Source organism: Chiloscyllium plagiosum, chromosome 2 (genome assembly GCF_004010195.1).
Source record: "Chiloscyllium plagiosum isolate BGI_BamShark_2017 chromosome 2, ASM401019v2, whole genome shotgun sequence".
Classification (NCBI taxonomy): domain Eukaryota; kingdom Metazoa; phylum Chordata; class Chondrichthyes; order Orectolobiformes; family Hemiscylliidae; genus Chiloscyllium; species Chiloscyllium plagiosum.
The window spans coordinates 54437343-54459154 of NC_057711.1; the positions used below are offsets into that span (position 1 = coordinate 54437343).

General features: G+C 41.3%; 1 protein-coding gene across 2 annotated transcripts in view; it reads right to left on the reverse strand.

Annotated features, from left to right (window-relative positions):
* The window catches only part of chd1 (chromodomain helicase DNA binding protein 1), a 193716-nt gene that overhangs the window by 130671 nt on the left and 41233 nt on the right, over positions 1-21812 (reverse strand). The gene's annotated exons all lie outside the window — the stretch shown is intronic.

Here is a 21812-nt window from a genome sequence, read left to right on the forward strand (position 1 = left end):
TAAGAAGGAGAATCCTTCACTGTAACCTCAGCTGGTGCAGGAATTGAACCCACGCTGGAGTCACTTGGTATCATAAACCAATCATCCAGCTGACTTGAGATAACTGACCCGTTTTACTCTACTGCACTGCATCGTGTAAAATGAGTTAGCTATAGAAGAGTCATTCGGAAGTGACCCAATAGGATAATATTCACCTGTGCATACTGTAGCAGTCAAATAGAAGTCCAGGATTTGCTCCTCACCTCAAATTCTATAGCTATTTTGCAATATCAAACTAGTATATCTCACCTTCCAAAGGAACAAGCAAAAATAAAAGTTGTCATATCTGTGCTAAAACAGACATATTCATTTATAAGTCTCCACTGCACATTTTAGATTGCAAGATTGTACAGCATGGACTCAAAGGACCAAACAGACTCTTTTCGTGCTTGACAATTCTACTTCAACTGTAGCAAGTGGCTTGAACAGAGACAAGAATGAAAAAAGCTCAAGCTAGTGCAGTGGACGATACAAGAGTTTTCAGTTCTAACAGAGAAAAATGGCTTGAAATTCTTGCATTGTCAGTTCATTAGCCATTATAGTCAATATACAATTTTACCTTTATATGCATTTTATCTATCCTTATTATTCATAAGCTATTAGAAGGCATGCACTTGGTCATTTTATAGATACGAACTGACAAATGGCTTTAGCAGAGATTCTAATCCATACTTAAAAGCAAATATTAAATTCTGCTCTAAGCTTGTTATAATTGGTCAATCCTATCCTTTAGCTTTGTTTATTGACAGGTCAAACCCTGCACCAGCACACACCACCACCCCCCCCCACCCCCCACCCCCCACAAACACCCTGCAGACATCTATTTCAACCATATATTTCTAAAGCCACTCTTTCTAGCGACTGATATATGAGCAGAGGTTAAACTGGTGATGACTTTATATACTGGAAATCAGATTAATGAGGAGAGAATCTCAAAGAAACCTATAAAATTCTAAGAGGACTGGACAGGGTAGAGGCAGGAAGAGTGTCTCCAGTGGCAGAGAAATGCAGCACCTGGAGTCTCAGTCTCAGGATATGGGGTAAACCATTGAGGACTAACATGGGAGACATTTCTTCTCCCAGAGAGTGTTGAGCCTGTGGTATTTGCTACCACAGAAAGTGGTCATGGCCAAAACATTGTATGATTTCACAAAGGAGTTAAATACAGCACTGTGGACTAACAGGAACAAAGGATGGGGGAGTGGTGGGAAGCAAGGAAGGCTATTGAGCTGCACAATCAGATATTATCATAATGACTGGTGGAGCTGGCTCAAAAGGCCAGGTGGCCTCCTCCTGCTCCTATTTTATATTTCTAACACCTACCTTGAAGTTGGCAAGATTTAGAACTGTCCTTTAAAATAAAGAGAATTAAAGTTCAAATTAAAGGTTCCAGTTCTTTCCCTGCAGTTTTGAGAACACTCGTTAGCACGAGTAAATTGCTCAAAATGTTAAACCACATATTCTAAAATGTGGCTTAACTTAAAGTTAGAATAACTAGTTATGATGCATGCTTAAAAAGTCATTGCAGATATAAACAAAATATCAGACTGATCTGGCAAACAACAGCTTCACTTTCACTGTATATTGTAAGACTGTCAGATTTATAAATCGCTAAATAATGAGACCTGTGACAACCAAGAAAAGTGGGTAAAGGTGCAAAAAGATTTAGATCATTTATAGGAACACGGAGCAGCAGTAGTGGACCATTCAGCACCTATAGCCTGGTTCCTCAATTATAGATCATAAATGATCATCTACCTCAATGCCACATTCCCACTCACTTCCCATATCCCCTGATGTCATAAGTAAATAAAACTCTAGCCATATCTGTCTTCAATGGCCTTAATGACTGAGCTTCTATAGTGCTCACAGATGAAAAATTCCAAAGAATCACCACATACCAACTGAAGTTCCTTTTCATCTCAATTGTAAATTGTCTGCCTTTTATTCTGAGCCCTGTCCCACAGCTAGAAACAATAGCCTTTTTTGCATCTACTCTGTCTGGCTGTTTTAAGAAATGCATGTGTTTTTCTACAACTGCTTCAATTTTCTCAACTCCAGAGAGTGCAAGGCCAGTCTCCTCAATCTCTCCTCATGGGACCGTGCCAATATCTCAGGAGTCAGCCTGATAAACCTCTACTTCATTCCTTCAACAGCAACCATATTGTTCATTAGGAAAAGGGACCAGAAATGTGCAAAATATTCTGAGTGCAGTCTCACTTGTGGTCCGTACAACTGAAGAAAGATGACTTCTCTCCTGTACACACATCATCTCATGACAAAGATTAACATACTACTTGCCTTCTGAATTGCTCGCTGCACCTGCATGCTAGTTTTCAATGATTAATGAACATGGACACACAACTCCCTTGGAACATCAACACTTCCCAAACTCTCATTATTTAAGAAATAAGCTGCATTTTTGTTTCTCCTTCCAAAGTGATTAACTACATACATAGCCACATTATATTCCACCTGCTATCCTCTTGCAGACTCATTGAACCTGTCTAAATGCACTTGAAGCCTCTTTGCATCCTTCACACAAGTCACATCCCCACCAAGCTTTATTTTCATCTGCAAGCTTGGAAGAATACAACTGGTCTGCCCATCCACATTTTTGTTATAGATTGCAAACAACTGGGGCTCAAGCACTGATTTTTGTCGTATCCCAGTTGTCAGAGCCTGTCCCCCTGAAAATGACATTTATTCCCACCATTTGCTTTCTGCTTGTTACTGAATCTTCAATCCATGCAAAAATAGTATCCAGTCCACGAGCTGCAGTTTTGTTTGTTAACTTCCTGTAAGGAACTTTATCAAGATTCTCCCAAAAAATCAAATACACCACATCCACTGGTTCCTACTTATTGAATCTGCTGGTAACATCCTCAAAAATATCTATCATGTTTGTTAAATATGATTTCTCTATCATTAATTCATGCTTTGTCAAATCAGACAATTATTTCCTAAATATCCAGTAATCACATCCTTTATAACAGATACTAGTATTTCCCCTTATTCTGACATCAAGCCAGCAGTGCGCAGTTCCTTTTGTTTTCTCCTTTCCTTCTTAAACCACAGTGTTACATTTGCAACTGTTGCAGAATGAATACCTGCAAGGTCACCAAGGCCTCTTCTATCTCTGTCTCTTTCAACACTTCGGTGAAGATTATCGGGTCCCAGGGATTTGTCAATTTTCAGTCCCATTAATTTTCTCAATACTGCTTTCTTTTATTAATATTCATTTATTCTGTTCCGTACTCTCACTAGACCCATGAATCATCATAATTTCAGGGAAATATTTAGAGGAACTGGACAGCTTGCAGATGAAATTTGACAGCATTACACAATAGACGAAATGGAATACGATATAAACATCAAATGATTAAAATTCTAAGTTAGAAAATGGCCTGAGAATAATAAAGAACTAGTCAAAAATCCATTCTAACATGTTTTGTATTTAGCTACTTCTCCTATTTAAACTTTGCAGGCAAACATTGTGCACATTTCCTGTTTCATAATTTAATCCAGACCCAAACACTAAAATGCCACTTTCAATTTCCATAGAGAAAATACAATATAACGAGATACCACTTAAAAAGTTTACAAAACCACAGTCATATATTTTAAAGTATTAATAATAGAATTTACCGAAGAGAAATAAGTCATTGGCACAACTAAGCCTCCGCTCATCCAACTTTAATCAGTAAAACTTGCTATTCCTTTTTTCATCATGTACTGACCTAACTTTCACAAACCTCAATTATTTGCTGCAATACAACTTCTGAACACAGTAAATAAAGAAAATCAAGTACAGTGCTGCTTGCTGCTCTGAATTTGGAATACGTTCCAGATCTGCCCATCTCCTTTCCTTGGGATCTGGCAGCGTCATTAGCTGATCCTGGAACGTGCTGATAATATTTAAGTAATTTTCTTCAAAAATGAAGGAACGAAACCTGTTATCTTAGCTAGTATGGTCAACCTGCAACTCCTGCCCAACACGAATGCAATACATTCTTTAACTGCTCTCTGAGATGGCCAATCCAGCAATTAAGCCACAGTAAGCTAGTACAAACAAGAATAAAACAGTAGAGACAGCAAGGAGAGGACACAAGAAAGGCACTCCAAACCCAGTCGATCCTGCAAAGTATTCCTCAGTAATATCTGGGTAAAGCTTTCAAATTTTGGCCCACTGTTCAACAGAGTTTTACAACGTGGAAACTGGCCCTCCAGCTCCATCATGTCCGCACCAGTCACTTATCGGCTCTAGTCCCATTTTCCAACACTTGCCATTTCATAGAATTATTACTTAAATACTGAGATAGTTCCCTCCTCTCCCACCCTTTCAGACATTGAGTTCCGGATAACCCCACAAGCTTTTAGATGCAAAAAACATTAATCCTTAAATCTCCAGCACTTTACTGTAAATCTATGGCTCCTATTTATTGGGCTCTTTACTAAGGGGAAAGTTTATTCCTATTTATCATGCTCATTATTTTATATAAATCAACCAGGATCCCTCAGCCTTCTCTGCCTTGTGGAAAACAATTTCATCATAACAGAAAGGCTCCATCCCAGGCAACATCACGGCGAGTTCTCTCTGTAGCTTCGAAAGAACAATCCATTGCCTTTTATATTTACATTCACATGACAGGATCAAAAATATCAGCCTGTATTGAAAAGCATGCCAGTAGAAGAACCAACTGAACTAAAAATGAATTGCCAACATGATGAAACCAAAACACAGGATCACAGAGATGGTTAACCAAAAAAAAGTTTAGACAGAACATACACAGCAATGTTAAGCGACCAACAGACCAGGTCAAGGTTCTCCAACCCAGTCAGCGTCATCATGAATGGAGGAAGATAATTCAGAGCAAATGGGGTGACGAAGCCCATAATCATCCTCTTTTTTTATAAAAATAGATATGAGTCCAACACATGTAAAATACAAGGCTCAATGGTTACAGCCACCTTCAACAAAGTGTGTCAAAACAGATCAACCTTCTTTGTCTCCTCCTGTGTGCACCACAACCATATACAGATTGGAAAGACCAAACTAGCAACGGTACTGTGAAGGAGGATTTAATGGACCACACATTAAGGAACCAACTAGAGAACTGACTATGGTAGACTGCACAATGAGAAAGGCTGGAGGTTGGCTAACGTGGTGCCACTGTTTAAGAAGAGTGGTAAGGACAAACCAGAGAAATATAGACCAGTGAGCCTAACCTCAGTGGTGGGCAAGTTGTTGGAGGGAATCCTGAGGGACAGGATGTACACGCGTTTGGAAAGGCAAGGATTGATTAGGGATAGTCAACATGGCTGTGTGTGTGGGAAATCATGTCTCACAAACTTGATTTGAGTTTTTTGAAGAAGTACAAAGACGATTGATGAGGGCAGAGCAGAAGATGTGATCTATATGGACTTCAGTAAGGTGTTCGACAAGGTTCCCCATGGGAGACTGATTAGCAAGGTTAGATCTCACGGAATACAGGGAGAACTAGCCATTTGGATACAGAACTGGCTCAAACGGAGAAGACAGAGGGTGATGGTGGAGGGTTGTTTTTCAGACTGGAGGCCTGTGACCAGTGGAGTGCCACAAGGATCAGTGCTGGGTCCACTACTTTTTGTCATTTACATAAATGATTTGGATGTGAGCATAAGTAGTACAGTTAGTNNAGATTACAACAGGATCTGGACCAGATGGGCCAATGGGCTGAGAAGTGGCAGATGGAAGTTAATTCAGATAAATGCGAGGTGCTGCATTTTGGGAAAGCAAATCTTAGCAGGACTTATACACTTAATGGTAAGGTCCTAGGGAGTGTTGCTGAACAAAGAGACCTTGGAGTGCATGTTCATAGCTCCCTGAACATGGAGTTGCAGGTAGATACGACAGTGAAGAAGGTGTTTGGTATGCTTTCTTTTATTGGTCAGAGTATTGAGTACAGGAGTTGGGAGGTCATGTTGTGGCTGTACAGGACATTGGTTAGGCCACTGTTGGAATATTGCGTGCAATTCTGGTCTCCCTCCTATCAGAAAGATGTTGTGAAACTTGAAAGGGTTCAGAAAAGATTTACAAGGATGTTGGAGGATTTGAGCTCTAGAGAGAGGTTGAACAGGTTGGGGCTGTTTTCCCTGGAGCGTTGGAGGTTGAGGGGTGACCTTATAGAGGTTTACAAAATCATGAGGTGCATGGATAGGATAAATAGTCAAAGTCTTTTCCCTGGGGTCAGGGAGTCCAGAACTAGATTGCATAGGTTTAGGGTGAGAGGGGAAAGATATAAAAGAGACCTCAGGGGCGACTTTTTCACACAGAGGGTGGTACATCTATGGAATGAGCTGCCAGAGGAAGTGGTGGAGGCTGGTATAATTGCAACATTTAAAAGGCATCTGGATGGGTATATGAATAGGAAGGGTTTGGAGAGATATGGGCCGGGTGCTCGTGGATGGGACGAGATTGGGTTGGGATATCTGGTCGGTATGGACAGGTTGGACCGAAGGGTCTGTTTCCATGCTGTACATCTCTATGACTCTTATGACTCTATGACTAACTGGCAATCTTGTTGTACAGGGCTCCTTGGGGAAGGCAACCATAACATGATAGAGTTCTTTTGAATCAGACACAAGGGTTCTAAGCTAAATACAGGATGCCCCAGATTTACCAATGTCCGACCTACAAATCCTCATACTTACAAACTCAACCCTATACAAGGGTGCGATTTTAAAGATTCCCCAGGAACACTTCACTGACTTACGAACAGCTACTTTATAGTGAGCTGCATTGTGACTCATTCTCAACTCAGGTACTGCATGAAAAGGCAACTATAAGGGTATGAGATGCAAACTGGCAAGAATGAATTGGGGAATCTAAAGGGGTTAATGGTAGATAGGTATATGATTCATATTTAAAGAATGTGTGCATGAATTACAATAATTATTCATCCTGTATACCTCAAAATTAAAAGAGGAAAGGTAGCTTAATCATGACTTACAAAAGAAATTAGGGATTGCATTAGAGACATACAAAATTGCCAGAAAAAGCAGCAAGCCTAGAGATTAGAATTATTTTAGAATTCTGCAAAAGAGAACAAAATCTTTGATCAAGAGGGCAAAATAGAGTGAGAGTAAGAATTGCAGGGAACATAGAAACAGACCAATTAAAACTTCTTAAATATGTGAAGAAAAAAATGAGTAAAATAATTGCAGGCCCATACAATCTGAAGTCGGGGAAATTGTAAAAGAGAACATAGTAGTAGCAGAAGAACACATACATTGGTTTTATCTTCACAAATGAGAATACAACAACCTTCCAAAAATGTTAAGGAATTAAGAGTGTAGTGACAGTACAAGTGAAGGAAATCTGTATTGGTAAAATTATTGTGCTGGGGAGATTACTGGGGTTACAGGCTGCTAAATCAACACAGCCTATCCATATCCCAGAGTAAGAAAAGGAAGTGGCCTTGAAATACTGGATACATTGGGGGTCATCTTCCACAATTCTATACAGCCTGAGGCAGTTCCTACAGATTGGGGAATGGAAAATGTAACCCTACTATGTAGAAGGCCGGAAGAGGAAAAAAATACAGAAGCCTAACATCAGTAATGGAGGAAATATTTGAGCCTTGTACAAAAGATGTGATAACAGACATTTGGAAAGCATTATCAGGATTGGACAAGGTGAGTATGGGTTTATGAAAGGTGAATTATGCTCAACAAATCTACTGGTGTTTTTGTGGATGTAACTAGAAGAATATATAATGGTAACTACTGGACGTGGTGTATTTGGATTTTCAGAAGGCTTTTGACAACAGTTCCTCAGAAGCAGTAGGCAAAGTTAAAGCACGCAGGATAGGAGATAAATATATTGGCATGGATTGAGAATTGGTTGACAGACAGGAAATAGAGTAGGAATAAATGGATCTTTTTTCAAATAGCAGGCAGTGACTAGTAGGGTTCCACAAGGATCAGTGCTTGGGTTCCAACTATTTATGATATACACGAATTACTTGGATGAGGGAACCAAATACAACATTTCCAAGTTTGCTGAGACAGGATTATGAGTTGTGAGGCAAATTCAAGGAGATTTACACAAGTTCAGCAAGTGAGCAAGCACATGGCAAATGCAATACATCTCCAAGTTATTTGTTTTCTGTTCTTCAGACCCAAGAATGAGTATTACTTAAACAGTGATGTACTATACAAAGGGACCTAAGTGTCCAGCCAGTACAGCAAGGAATTCAGAAGGCAAATGGTATAGTGGCCTTCTCTGCAAGAGGATGTGTGTTCAGAAGTAGGGATGCCTTAATGCAGTTATACTGGGCCTTAGTGACATCGTGCCTGGAATAGTGGGTTTGGTTTTGGTTCTGCTACCTCGGAAAGATTATTTTTATCACAGATGGGGCAGAGATTCACTTGGGTGATACCGAAGATGGCATAACTATGAGGAGAGATTGGCTTTACTGGGCCTGTATTCATTCGAATTTAGCAAGATGAGAGAGGCTCTGATTGAAATTTATAAATTTAGAACAGGGTTGGACAGATAACATTCAGGGAGGATGTTTGCCCTGGTTGGAGACTCTAGAACCAGGGGACACAGTCTCAGGATATGGGGTAGACATTTAGGTCTGAGATGAGGAAAGATTTTATCACTCAAAGGGTAGTGAACCTGTGGAAATCTCTTCCACACAATGCTGTAGAAGCCAAGTCACTGAATATATTCAAGAAAGAAACTGATAAGTTTTTAGCTATTAAGACACCAAGGGGTAAGTGGAGAAAGCAAAAAAATGACATTGAAATAGAGGATCAGCTACAATCATAACGAATAGCAGAGTAGGCCCAAAAAGGGCCAAACGGCCGACTCCTGCTCCTAGTTGTTAACTTTCTATCACAAAGATCAGCCTTAACCTAACTTGATTCACTCAACGTGGTAACAGGAGAAGGTCAACTGCACTTGAATATGAAGGCTATAGGTCCTATCAACATTCCAGCTATAGCTTTGAAGACATATACTCCAGAACAACTTGTAGGCTCCAATTCCAGACAGCAATAAGACTTATCCAACAGTATGGAACAGCTTGAGATTTTGGAGAAGATTTGTTTTGCAAAAGGTTGTTTACAACCTCATTATAGAATAGTGTTTAGTTATATTCTGGATCAGTGGTGCTGGAAGAGCACAGCAATTCAGGCAGCATCCGACGAGCAGCAAAATTGACGTTTCGGGCAAAAGCCCTTCATCAGGAATAAAGGCAGAGAGCCTGAAGCGTGGAGAGATAAGCTAGAGGAGGGTGGGGGTGGGGAGAAAGTAGCGTAGAGTACAATAGGTGAGTGGGGGAGGAGGTGAAGGTGATAGGTCAGGGAGGAGAGGGTGGAGTGGATAGGTGGAAAAGGAGCGAGGCAGGTCGGACAAGTCCGGACAAGTCAAGGGGACAGTGCGGGGCTGGAAGTTTGAAACTAGGATGAGGTGGGGGAAGGGGAAATGAGGAAGCTGTTGAAGTCCACATTGATGCCCTGGGGTTGAAGTGTTCCGAGGTGGAAGATGAGGCGTTCTTCTTCCAGGCATCTGGTGAGGGAGTGGCGGTGTAGGAGGCAAGTTTTGCCTGCACATCCACTAATATCATTTATTGTATCCGTTGCTCCCGATGCGGTCTCCTCTACATTGGGGAGACTGGGCGCCTCCTAGCAGAGTGCTTTAGGGAACATCTCCGAGACATCTGCACCAATCAACCAAACCGCCCCGTGGCCCAACATTTCAACTCCCCCTCCCACTCTGCCGAGGACATGGAGGTCCTGGGCCTCCTTCACCGCCGCTCCCTCATCACAAGACGCCTGGAGGATGAACGCCTCATCTTCCGCCTCGGAACACTTCAACCCCAGGGCATCAATGTGGACTTCAACAGCTTCCTCATTTCCCCTACCTCATCCTAGTTTCAAACTTCCAGCTCCGGACTGTCCCCTTGACTTGTCCGACCTGCTCAGCTCCTTTTCCACCTATCCACTCCACCCTCTCCTCCCTGACCTATCACCTTCATCTCCTCCCCCACTGACCTATTGTACTCTATGCTACTCTCTCCCCACCCCCACCCTCCTCTAGCTTATCTCTCCACGCTTCAGGCTCTCTGCCTTTATTCCTGAAGGGCTTTTGCCCGAAACGTCGATTTTGCTGCTCGTCGGATGCTGCCTGAATTGCTGTGCTCTTCCAGCACCACTGATCCAGAATCTGATTTCCAGCATCTGCAGTCATTGTTTTTACCTCAGTGTTTAGTTATATACTGTCCATGTTCACATGCACCAACGCCAAGACAATACCCAGAGCTGGACTGCAGGTGCCAATTAATATTCATGTCACACAAGTACCTGTCAATTATATATCCAATAAAAGAGAATTTACTACTTGTCAAGGCAAGTTCAGAGTATCCCACAGCAATCACTTGTAAATTGCAGTGAAACTTTGGAAACTGAGGTGGTAAGACACCTACTGAAAAAAAGTGTTGTAAATCAATGGAAAAAAGTGCACTGATAATTGCCCTGCTGTTCCACAAGCTATCACAATGTGTAAATATCCAACTATAGAACAAAGCTGACTGATTTGCCAGACTGACTGCTATTCAGGACAAAAGTAATTCAAATCAGGTTTTGCAATTAACAGGAAACTAACTATTTATTGTGAATAAAATTATTTAACAAATGGGAGAAGGGAAACATCAAAGTTATGCGACTTAAACTATACCTCTATAAATTCCCAACACAGAATAATACAGGCAAAAGACAGTTTGACACAAATATTTCAGATGGACAAATGTAGACAGGGAAAACTACTTCTGTGGTGCAAAGGTCTAGATCCAGGAGATGGATAATTATTTCGTAGGTTTTTTGATTTTAGCAATGATAACACAATATTATGCATAAAGTGACAGGTGTTCTTTAATTTGCTAGCTGATGGGTGAACCTTGTTCTTTTCTTGAATTCAAACTTTTTCTTTTGAGTTTCTAGTTATTTTTTAAACTTTTTACTCAGAAACAAGGGGGAGTGAGAGAGAGATATGCTCTCAGTTTGTCAGATCTGTATGTTTCAGACTGCACTGCCCTCACAGATATGTATTAAACTGCAACTGGATCAATCTGAGGGCTATCATCAAGCTGTTCTTCCTAAAAATCAATGACTCCTGGCATGCCATGTCTCAATAATGTAATAACATCACTGCTTCAAAGCAGCAGTCTAGTCCAGCTGAAAATGGACATCACAATCGCATTTGATATTTCAAGTTGCAAAACATTCCTAGAATTCTCACTATAGAGCTGTGCCTGACCCTAAGTCAGTTTACACATTAAAAAGGAAAATGTGAGAGACCCTGATAATATCCAACTCTTGATCTATCCTTGCAGCCATAGTGACTTATGACAGCTGACGTTGGGTTTCTGAATGATCCTGATCCTTCAGTGTTAATAGTAGCAGATTTAGTGATGTGAACATCACTGAATACAACAATACTGCAGAAACTCAACGCCATCCAGGGCAAAGCTGTTGGTCAATTGACACAAAGTCATAGAGATGAACAACGTGAAAACAGACCCTTCGGGCCAACTCATCCATGCCCCCCAGATATCCAAAATGAATCTAGTCCCATTTGTTAGCATTTGGCCCATATCCCTCTAATCCTTGACTTGAGTTGCTTGCCCTGTTCAAAATCTATTCCATTCAGCTTTTGTCCCACAACACAATGGAGGGTCTCCATAACACAGGACTGTGAATCCAGAAGGACTGAGTGTTAACCACCCCTACAGATACTGTCATGAATAGATGCATCTGTTGCAGTTAGACTGGTGAAGATGAGATCTCATGAGTTTTTCCCTTCTCAGTGGTTCCCTCACTATATGCCACAGGCCCAGTCTAACAGTGTTGTCCTTTAGGATTCAGCCAGCTTGGTCGGTAAGACCATAAGAACAATAAGGCATAGGAGCAGATGTAGGCCATTCAGCTCATTCAGTCTACTCTGCAATTCAATGAGATCATGGTTGATCTAATAATCCTCAACTCTTTTTAGCTTTTCCCCAATTAAAAATCTGCATAGATCAGCCTTGAATATTATTCATAATACAACCTCTGCAGTTCTCTGCAGTAAAGAATTCCACAGATTCAGTACCCTCCAAAAGAAGCAATTCTTCCTCCATACTGTCTTAAATGGACAACACTTCACTCCGAAATTATACTCTCTAGTCCGAGACTCTCTCAGAAACAATCTCTTCACATTTACCCTGCAAAGCCCTCTTAGATGCTTTCATGTGTCAAATAGGTCATCTTTTATTCTTAACTCTACTGAGTACAGGCCCAACATATTCAACCTCTCCTCACATGAAAATGCCTCTATAGTCAAGATAAATTTAATGGATCTTCTCTTGGGTTGGTGGGGTGTGTAGACCTGATGAGGGAGTCGCGGAGGGAGTGGTCTCTCCGGAACGCTGATAGGAGTGGGGAGGGAAATATATCCCTGGTGGTGGGGTCTGTTTAGAGCTGGCGGAAATGACAGAGGATGATATGGTGTATCCGGAGGTTGGTGGGGTGGAAGGTGAGGACCAGTGGGGTTCTGTCCTGGTGGCGATTGGAGGGGCGGGGTTCAAGGTGGAGGTACGGGAAGTGGAGGAGATGCGGTGGAGAACATCATCGACCACGTCGGAGGGGAAATTGCGGTCTTTGAAGAAGGAGGCCATTTGAGTTGTTCAGTAGTGGAATTGATCCTCCTGGGAGCAGATGCGGCGGAGGCGAAGGAATTGGGAATATGGGATGGCATTTTTACAGGGGGGGGCAGGGTGGGAGGAGGTGTAATCTAGGTAACTGTGGGAGTCGGTCGGTTTGTAGTAAATGTCTGTGTTGAGTCGGTCGCCCGAGATAGAAATGGAGAGGTCTAGGAAGGGGAGGGAGGAGTCGGAGACGGTCCAGGTAAATTTGAGGTCAGGGTGGAAGGTGTTAGTAAAGTGGATGAACTGTTCAACCTCCTCGTGGGAGCACGAGGTAGCGCCAATACAATCATCAATGTAGCGGAGGAAAAGATGGGGGTTGGTGCCAGTGTAGCTGCAAAAGATGGACTGTTCCACATATCCGAAGAGGCATGCATAGCTGGGGCCCATGCGGGTGCCCATGGCTACTCCTGGCATGGTCGTCCCGTTTCCCCCCCTCAGTCGAAGCAAAACGCTCAGACACAGTGTAGTTTTACCTCCTTCATCTTCATTCCGGGCCCTGGGAGGGAGAGAAAACGATCATCCATGTGCACAGAGACATGCGTTCTTGGTCTTCTCTGGAATGGCAGTTTCGTAATGAATTATATAGTCATTTTACAGGGAGGGGCATCCAGATAAGGCAACATACATATTGATTGGGTGACCATTACAATCAGCGAGTATCAACAGTAAAGATTTAACCATCTGCTGTTACACAATGAATGCTCTAAACCTTAAATGGCTTCAAATAATGAATACTTTTCATCTTGTTAAACTGACCTTACATACTGAATGCTTCTAATATTGTTAAATAGTTCTACATAGTGAATGCTTTTCCACCTTGTTAACCCATTTCCCTTGCCTCCAGAACCCCATTGTTAACTAAGTTCTTATCTGAGTCTAGATTAGAGTAGTGCTGGAAAAGCACAGCAGGTCAGGCAGCATCCGAGGTACAAGAAGATTGACATTTCGGGCAAAAGCCCTTCATCAGGGCTTCATTCCTGATGAAGGGCTTTTGCCCAAAACGTCAATTTTCTTGCTCCTTGGATGCTGCCTGACTTGCTGTGCTTTTCCAGCGCCACTCTAATTTAGACTCTGATTTCCAGCATCTGCAGTACTCACTGCTGCCTAAGTTCTTATCTGATCTGAGTTATGCTCAGCCAAACTTCCTGTTTCACAAAACTCAAAACTTAACTCTTTCCCTTCCTCCTTATACCCTGTACATATTCTCAGCAGGACTGACATCTGAAAAAAGACAATCAGTTAGGGATGCATTCAGTGAAGTTTAGAAGAATGAGGGGGAGCTTTTTGGAATGTATGAAACTGGAACAGGACTGAACGGGAAAACACAGGAATGATGTTCCCCATGACTGGAAATCCCGAGCCAGGGATCACAGTCTGAGGATATAGGTAGACCAATTTGCATTGAGATGAGGAGAAATTTCTTCAGCCATAAAGTGGTGAGCCTGTGGAATTCTCTGCCACATAAAATAGTTGAGCACTAAACAGTGAACATTTCAAGGAGGAGTTAGATATAGTCCTTAGGGAAAAAGGGTGTGGGGTGAAAGCAGGAACAGTCCACTGAGTAGGATGATCAGCCATGATCATACTGAATGGCACAGCAGGCTCAAAAGAACCGAATGGCCTACTCTTGTTTCTATTTTTTTTGTTTATGTGGAACTTAGGGGCTCTTGTAATGCAATGGTAGTATCCCTCGGCGTTAGGAGGCCTCAGTTCAAGACCCACCTGCTCAAGAGGTAGGAAATAGCAGTTCTGAACTGGCTGATTGGAAATGAACACTCTACCCTACAAAAATGCCCTGAAATGACTGACCTCCAGCAACTGCAACCATCTTCCTTTGTGCTAGGTATGATTCCAACCTCAAAAAGTGGCCCCACCACCAACTGCCACTGACTTTAGAATCATTAAAGCACTACATTCAGCCACAATGTTCCAAGGAAAGACATGCATTGAAAATCCTGATATACCATTCCTATAAAATTTGGGATACAATTTAAAAAGGGCAACTCCACATTACAGATGATAACAGATGATTACGTAATATTAAAAGATTAAATTGTACTCTCTCTCTGGACATTAATATATGTTAAAGGGTTAAACTACTGTTTTTCTTCAAGAAGCTGAACATTCTGGAAGTGGGTGTGGGGTGACAGAAAGCATGCAGGAATGTGGATGACTCTCCATTGTAATCCACACTTCATTCCAGTAGTCATTTACTACTATTCTACTGCTATTATCAAATTAAACTCATTCAGTGCCTTCCATTCAGAAATTCTTTCGGAGCCATCCCCCAGCCAATCAAATTTGTTTGCGTGATCATCACCCAATACTGAAGTTGAGAACATGTCCAGGGTATAAGCAGGCAGGGAAAGAGTTAAGTTCTGAGTCTTCTGAAACAAGAGCGTGACTCAGATCAGGGTTTTGTGAAATAAGAGACTCAGCTGAGCATGACTCAGATCAGATAAAAACTTAGTTAACAATGGGGTGTTGGAAGCAAGTGTAATAGGTTTACAAGGTGGAAAAGCATTCATTATGTAGAGCCATTTAACAATATTAGAAGCATTCAGTATGTAACGTCAGTTAATAAGGTTAAAAGTATTCATTATGTGAAGCCAGTTATTTATTGTGTAACAGCAGATGGCTTAATCTTTATTGTTGATGCTAGCTGATTGTAATGGTCACCCAATCAATACATATGTTGCCTTATCTGAGTGCTCCTCCCTGTAAAATAAGCTCACTGAGAAACTGCTGTTCAAGAGAAGACCAGGAACCCATGTCCCTGTGCACGTGGGCAATTGTTCTCTCTACCTCCAGAGCCTGGAATAAAGATGAAGGAGGTAAAACCATACTGTCTCTCTGAGCATTTTGCTTCGACTGAGGGGGGAAAACGGGACAATATTGGCATAGTTAGCAGGAACCAAACGGATAGTTACGATCGAACAGTGTCAATGGCTGCCTGGAACATCAGTGTCTCGAGACACAAGGGCCCACGAGGTAAGATTTTAAATCTTGGTCCCTCTTGATCTTCGTGTGTGCCGGAAATGGTCCCCTCACTCAATCACGCTCTATATATGGATTTCTTGAACAGTAATCAGTTCGGTCGAGAGACACAGTTTAGCAAGTGTGCTGGCAGGCAGAGGTTCAAGTCCTCTGTGCTACATTGGGGGGAGAGGAGTGTGATTGAGGTTTATGTCCTCTACGCATTACTGGGGTTCGAGTGCCGGGGGGGGGGGGGTTGAAATGACTGAAGTTAGAGTAGTCTACTCTGTACTGGGGTATAAGTCCCCTGGGGTGGGTTCGGTTGAAGTTCAAGTCCTCTGTGCAGTACTGGGATTCAAGTCCACTGGGTGGGTAGATTTGAGGTTCATGTCCTCCGCAGTATTCTGAGCTTCGAGCTCTCTGTGTTTGAAGTTCAAGCTTTTTGTGTTTAAGTGAGCTTCGAACTCCATGTGTTTGATTGGAATTCGAGCAAAGTGAGAAAGGGGTTAAAGTCCCCTAGTGGCAAAATTTGAGGCTCTGCAAGTCTTTGTTCTGGGGGAAGAGAGTGGCTTGGAGTGCGATGCCACGTGGACTCTTTTTATAAGTGTCATTTCATCGCGAGATGCAAACAAAAAATGAGAAACGCTGAAACTAAGGCTGTACAAAGACTTGGGTTGAAAAAGGAAAGTTTCAATGTAAACTGCGCCATGCTGAGAGTGCTTGATGTTTAAAAACCTTTGTTTTATTAAAATACTGGTTTAGAAAACCCTGTTATGCCTTATTTGAATCAAGATCTCAATTCAATATGCTTTGCGGGTATGGAATGGGGCAGATTTTGTTTTCACATTGAAATTGTACAACATTATGTTTTTTTTTTAAATTATCAAAATTGCAACCTTAAAACAAATTGATTGAGTGCCTTGAGCCCCTGATTTCCTTGAAATTCTACAATGCCTGTTTTAAAAACCTTGGGTCAGTAGCCATGCTTTAGCCAAGTAAGAGTATTGACTGAAGATATCTTTGCTGCTGTGTTTTTATTGCAGAGTATTCACAAAAAGAAGGGTGCATTTTGAGTTTTATGTTTTAAGATTCAAGAGAATATGAGAACTTGAGGCTGAGCTGTTTCAGTTCTGTTAATTATTGTTAAGACTTCATTGGCCCCCTTCATATTACAAACTCAAAGAATGTCAATCCCTACCAAAGTTGCCACTGTAATTCCGACTGTTTTATTTGGGAAATTTCATTTGGAGAACATATTTTAAAATATTCACCATTTGTTTTCCACGAATATTTGAGATTTAAATCTGAACTGAAACTGCCTCTTTAATTGCTAAAGCACAGGGAAACATTTTGTTGTTTTCTTGCTGTTCCAGGCTTTTTAAATACTTTTCCTGACAGCTTTCACATTAGGAGAAAGTGAGGACTGCAGATGCTGGAGATCAGAGCTGAAAATGTGTTGCTGGAAAAGCGCAGCAGGTCAGGCAGCATCCAAGGAGCAGGAGAATCGACGTTTCGGGCATGAGCCCTTCGATTCCTGAAGAAGGGCTTATGCCTGAAACGTCGATTCTCCTGTTCCTTGGATGCTGCCTGACCTGCTGAGCCTTTCCAGCAACACATTTTCAGCTTTCACATTAGCCAAGTATCAATTTGTTAAAAGAAAATAAGTTTTGAATAACCGGAATGTGGTATCTCTGGGCATTTGATTTTAGGACGATTGATTGTTGTTTATAATTGACAGAATTGTTTAGACAGTACAATTTAGAAGTTTATGGATTGTATAAAACTTGATAATGTCATAAATAGTGAACAGATAATAGACTTCAAGAATTCAAAGAATGTTGAAATAGGCAGACACAATTTAGTGTAAATAAATGTGTGACTGTCTTTATACTGATTTCCACCTTGGTAAGTAAGGAATGAGAGAGGAAATGCAAGGATACTTTCATCAGTTAACACCTTCTCTCCAGTTTCTCCATTCACACATAAATCTGGCCTTCGGACCACCGCCCACCCCTCCACAACCTGATCCAACAGATTCAATCAGTTCCTCAGTCATGAGCATGAAAAGCGAAGAAGCTAGCAATAGTGAAGAGGAGATTGGCACGCTTTATGTCAGTGGCCTTCCTATGGACATTAAACCACATGAACTTTACCTTGTCTTTTGATCATTTAAGGGATGTGAAGGTTCACTGATCAAGCTAATACCACAACAGCCGGTTGGCTTTGTTACACTTAACAGCAGGGCAGGAGCAGAAGCAGCAGAAAATGCTGTGTTCACCTAGCCTGCTGCTGCACTGCATGCTCAGATGCACTGGTATCCTCCATCTAAGGATGCAAGTTTCGTCAGCTTTGTTAAATATTTAACTGCCCTTATCTAAGAATTCAGATTTCTCCGTCAAGTGACACACAAGGACAGACTAAATTTTGTTTTCAGTTTGGACTTTATTGAAGGAGATTTGGGAGAACTGGCTCGTTTCCACTCGACTTGGAGGGGGTGGAGTGGTCCCAAAGGACTACGGATTTAAGAACTCTACTGGTGAATGTTTTTCCCATCTGGGACAAAATGACTATATAAGTTCAATGAGAAATTGCTGTTCCAGAGAAGACTAGGAACCCATGGCCCTGTGCACGTGGGCGATCGTTCTCTCTCTCTCCAGGGCCTGGAATAAAGATGAAGGAGGTAAAACCATACTGTGCCTCTGAGTGTTTTGCTTCGACTGAGGGAGGAAATGGGACAGCAAAGTATATTACACCTTCACTGTCCGAGGAACCAGCACAGCCAGAACACGTTTGCAGGGCCACCCCAAAGCTTGGACATATCACACCTGGATTGTCTTGGGGAATCACTGGATCAGGAAATTGTTTGCATAATGATTCCCCAGGATTAGGGCACTTACATTACCTCTAAGGATGATCTCATACTACCATTGTACCTGGGGTAACGTGTTCTTTTTTTTGGGGGGAGGTGGGGGAGAAAAAGACTACCTGGGAGCATTACCAACTGACCTGTTAAAGGGGATGTGTTTCCTTTGTTCGGAGCCTCTTTTGACTCAACTTCACACGCCTGTGAAGCGTGTCCAAGGGGTTCACCTAGCCTGTACAGGCTTTATTAAACTTTAACTGTTTGCAGAAGTTGTGTGCACGAATTGCATCTCGTGAGAGAATCCTCGGGAAAAGAACCAAACAATTACAACTACTACAGTCTAACTTAGCCAGTGAACAACAGATTGGTTGAGACCTGTAAATAAGTATTAGACAAACCAGTATACTGTATCTTCAGTCATTACAGGTGAAAACCTTATTGCATGCCAGAAATTGAAATGAAACTTCTGTTTTATATAAATGTTTGCTATTGAAAAAAATCAAATCCAACTGATCCTTGTGCCCAAACACAAAAGAGGTAAACTGGCTGAACACCTTGCACACAGCAAGACACTATTGCTGGTAATAAACATCTGACACAGAAACCAATGACACTGTCTCCTGCTGCTTACCATTTGAATTGTGGGCACCAGCACACGTGCAACTGAATCCAACACCTTTCCTATCAGCAGTAGGTAGAACAGTGTTATGGAAAATTACCATTTTTTATACATGCACCATTCAAAGTATCCTATTCAATGTATCACAGCAAGCGTTGGCAACTGCTCTTCCCAAGACCCCCAGAAACTACAGAAAGACATCACAGCCCAGTCCATCCACAAGTCAGCCTTCAATCCACTGACTCCATCTATACTTCCTGCTGCCTCAGAAAATCTGCCAACGTCATCAAATACCTCTCCCATCCCGGTTATACTCTCTCCCACCTTCCTCCATCAGGCAGAAGATATAAAAGTTTCCATACACATTCAAATTCAAGAGCAGCTTCTTCTCCGCTATTATTAGACCTCTGAATAGACCTCACAAATTTTAAATGTAACGTTGATCTCTGCTTTCTCTGCAGACCTACATTGTATTCTTTGTTCTGTTCTATTACCCTTACACACTTTGATCTGACTGTACTGAATGCAAGTTAAAACTTTACAATGTACCGAGGCACATACGACAATAATAAATCAAATCAAAGCCCAATTTCTGTACTACCCAGATAACATTTGACAGTTAATGGGGTTTTTAATCTGAAAGTCATTCTCGGAAACCTTGCACTGGGTGAGTATCTTTTTTATTATTTTTCTGGTGAATCAAGGTAATCATCTCAGGCACCAGAATTATAAAGAGTTAACGGGCATTCTTAGGACAGGACAGCCCAACTAACAATACATTCAATATAGTAAATACTAAAAATTAACATTATCCAAATATTACTAATAATGGAATAGGTCTGTTTCATAGCATCTTGTCAAAGTCTTATTAATAAAAACAACACTCCAATGCATTTCTGATAAGAATTTTAATTATGATCCCAAGCAAATGAACAGAACATTTTGGAGAACATTGCATCTTAATATAATTCTGTTCTAATTTAATCCTTATTACCAGGCTTCAGTTTGCATCTCAAATCTCAATTGAGAATGCCTTCTTGTTGCAAGTGATAAAATGAGTTATAAGACAGCAGCTACATTTCAAAGCATCTCTCAATTACTGCAATTTACACTGCTCTGCACATGTATAAGAAGTGCTCTCCTAGTGTTGCAGCACAAATAAACATAACCTAAAAATAATTAAGAATTATGCCTGTATCTGCACTGCTGGTAACTGACCTAAGAAGAATACCAATGGATCTTCAGATTGCAACTTTAGCAAGAACAACTTTTCTACAACACACAAATAGTACAAACATTAATATATCAGGGCACACACACTTCTATGAGGACAAACTATGTCCAGGTACATGAGGAGCACACAGTACAAAAATTAAGCATTTTAAAAAAAAAATCAGACATCAGTTCTGTGGTCTTAATTTTAAGACCTGATTGTAAATGATCAAAAACCCTAATGCATTTTCAACACGACAACAAAAGGCACATGATATAACGTATATTATCATTTTTGAGAGTTTGGATTTCAAACTAGTTGGGATATGGCTATTGATTACCTGAAGGATTTTTTTTAAGGTAAAGGTTAAGCCCTTTCCAGAGCCATGATCTAATCCAGAATGTGTCAAAAGCAGTTGACTTCAAAACCCCTTGGAGTGTTAATAGAAAATTGTGGGGTTTACAACAAGGAATATAAACATTGGAAGGCTTACTTTTAATTACGATCAATCAAGGATTGATATTAGCTTAGAAAACCCAGACACTGAAAATTCTGGGGTAATTTTGGAAGAGACCTGAGTCGGGTCAGAAACAAATATAGTTTCTCTCTTTGAAAAGAATATAGGACAGTTTAGGAAAAGCTCAGTTACCTGGTCATGAAAGTTTCAGTCACAAAACTTTCAGACCAGGAATGCTTGGCTAGAAATCAGCAGTTTATTAAAAGATTGGAGAAAAAGTGTAAGCTTTTTCTTTTTGTGAGCATTTATATAAGGTGATTTCCTAGTCCACAGGACTTAACCAGGGAGAAGCAGTTGAGTTAAAGAGTTGATGGAGAAAGGTAATTTTGTTGGATTTGAAATTCTGTGAAGTGATAATGTTAGGGACATAATGAGAGTTTGTTTTGTTGCGTGTTTTACAATCTTACAAATTGTGTTCTATACAAGGAACCTCGATTATCTGAATACCAATTATCTGAAAATTGGATTATCCGAAGGAGATCTCGAGGTCCCAACGGAAACATTACATCAAAGATGTGTTTCCAACAGTGATCGCGTCTTTTGTTTACAATGATTAACCAGGCACGGTCTCCAAATGACTGACCTCCCGCCCTCTCTCTTCCCACACTTTCCCTGGAGTTCTACGGAGGGGTGTACCCTAAACCCCCCTTCGGCACATAATCTCTCCAACATTGCCCTGTACAGGGCAAAGGTGGAACCTGCCAAAAAGTTGCAGTAAAAAGTTGTGTGCGTGACTGTGGCTGTGTGTGTGTACTGTTTGGAGACTTACCCCCACAAAAGCAGCTGCAGCAATCTTGTTGTTGGTGTCCAGTCCAGCTGCCCGGAGAGGGGGCAGGTGTGTATACAGGGAT